Raw genomic sequence first — 2847 nt, forward strand, 5'->3', positions numbered from 1 at the left:
GTGGACAGAACCACGTTATTTCGTGTATATTTAACGTCGCAAAAACTACAAAAAGCAGAAAAATGTGCACTTATCTATTTATGTACTGTTAGTAACTGGAAATCTAAATAACTTACGTAAACTGATTTTAGGAAATTTGGTTGGTTGTTTGGGGAACGAGACCAGACAGCGTGGTCATCGGTCTCATCGGATTAGGGAAGGATGGGGAAGGACGTCGGCCGTGCCCTTTCAGAGGAACCATCCCGGCATTTGCCTGGAGTGATTTAGGGAAATCACGGAAAACCTAAATCAGGATGGCCGGACGCGGGATTGAACCGTCGTCCTCCCGAATGCGAGTCCAGTGTCTAACCATTGCGCCACCTCGCTCGGTTTAGGAAATTTAATTATTATTTCATAAATAATATTTCAAAGATAAAGCGGCAGTCAGCGTGTGGCTGATTTCGATCACTTGTAGTTTTTTTTTGTTTTGTTTTAGAAAGTATGAGGCGAACATTCCTGCTCGGATGTCTGTCTCTCTCTCTCTCTCTCTCTCTCTCTCTCTCTTATCTGTTAGCTTTCATACTGATAGGGAGCACTATAGCTACGGTCCTTGAGTATCATTAATTAATATTTCTTTTGTGTAGACAAATGTAAAGCGTCATGTATTAGCTGTAGAACCATTGGCCATTAAATTAACGTACGGGGTGACAATTATTGAACTATATGAATTAAAATCGTCCTAACTTCTGAACGGTTTGCGTTAGGAGCTTTAAAGTGCACCGTTGGCCGCGGGGCGTAATGGCTCTGAGCACTATGGGACTTAACTGCTGTGGTCATCAGTCCCCTAGAACTTAGAACTACTTAAACCTAACTAACCTAAGGACATCACACACATCCATGCTCGAGGCAGGATTCGAACCTGCGACCGTAGCGGTCGCGCGGTTCCAGACTGCAGCGCCTAGAACCGCTAGGCCACTCCGGCCGGCGGGCGTAATGGGAATTTTGATGTGAATGCCGTTCGGTTTAGTGACTAAGCCCAGTTTCATTTGGATAGGTTCGTCAATAAGCAAAAGTGGTACATTTGGGGGACTGAGAATCCGCATTTCGCTTAAGTCCCTTCACCCTCAACGGGTGGCTGTGTGGTGTGCAATCTTCAGTCACGGATTAATCGGTGCAATAGTCCTTGATGGCACGATGAGTACCGAACGGTACGTGAAGGTTTTGGCAGATGATTTCATTCCCATTATCGAAAGTGACCCCGATTTCGACAAGATGTGGTTCATGCAAGATGAAGCTCGACCCCATCGAAGCAGGAGAGTGTTTGAAGTTCTGGAGGAGCGCTTTGGGGACCGCATTCTGGCTCTGGGGTGCACAGAGGCCACTGGCATTGGCCTCGATTGGCTGCCATATTCTCTGGATCTGATCACATGCGACCCCTTTTTGTTAGGCCATATTTAAGACAGGGTACCAGGAATAACCCCAAAGCCATTGCTGACCTGGAAACAGCCATTCAGGAGGTCATCGACAGCATCGATGTTCCGACACTTCAGCGGGTCAGGCAGAATTTCGCTATTCACCTGCGCCACTTCATCGTCAATGATGGTACGGATATCGAACATGTCATAACCTAAATGTGAATATCTGTAGTGACTTTTACATGTTGAATAAAGTGTGTTCACGCCATAGTTTGTAACTAATTTGCGTTTTTTTCATAGATGTTAATAATTCTCGCCCTGTAAATTAGTTAAGTGTCATGAGCTATCACATTAAAAGTTCTGCTAATGGATATATGATACATGAAATGTTTTAATGCATAATTGTCACAGCCAACGAATAATACGAGCTTAACGCACCGTGGCGTGGAGTATTCTGCCATTTATTCCTTTGCAACTTGCTACAGCGGCCCTGAGATTACCTGCCAATCATCATGAAGCATTCTGCAAACTTGAATGCAAGCGCGAAACCTTAAATAACCTGGCCAGTCTCCAAGGTATGATTCTGTTTCGCCCGTGAATAACAGATTCCAGTTCTGCAAATCTTGTCTAAATTTTATAGCATTTTTCTAAAAGTCAGTTTGGCCACTAGCAAAGCTGCATATACCATCAACAATGGCGGTCTGTTGCAGTTAATTTTAACAGTTTTATTTCCAATGTTTAGTTTCAGTTTCTATTTACAGTCAAATTATCACTCATTTTTGTAATCTTGCGTGGGCAGACGCACAAAATAATAAAAGGAAAACATTTGGTAACAAGAACTTCGCAAACAGCTCTATTTAAACCAATTCTATAAGGGCACTATCGGTTCGTGCCTTGTAGCCGCACCACCAGGTGCATATAAACACTACACATGGTATACAGCACGTCGAAGAATGTAAAAGGTCAACTTCCTTAGCAGAAACTATAATGTCCGTAGAGGGTATAAGCAGTGTGTCAGTGTGCCCTTTGGACGTTATGGTTTTGACTATGAAGGGTGGGCTTTCTACATTGCGCCGGCCGTTGTGGCCGAGATGTTCTAGGCCCTTCAGTCCGGAACCGCGCTACTGATACGGTCGCAGGTTCGAATCCTGCCTCGGGCATGGATGTGTGAGCTGTCCTTAGGTTAGTTAGGTTTCAGTAGTTCTAAGTTCTAGAGGACTGATGACCTCAGATGTTAAGTCCCATAGTGCTCAGAGCCATTTGAACCTTCTACATTCTTAGCAACATCGTGTACCATTTTTTAATGTTTATGTACACCTCATGACGTGGCTACAAGCCACGAAACCGGTAGTTTCTTAAATTGGTTTAAATACTGCTATCTGAGAAGTTCTTGCAACAAAATGTACTACCAGAGAGGCGGATGTCCAGAGCACACAGTCATTTGGAAATTAAA

This window comes from Schistocerca americana, chromosome 2, assembly GCF_021461395.2.
Source record: "Schistocerca americana isolate TAMUIC-IGC-003095 chromosome 2, iqSchAmer2.1, whole genome shotgun sequence".
NCBI lineage: Eukaryota > Metazoa > Arthropoda > Insecta > Orthoptera > Acrididae > Schistocerca > Schistocerca americana.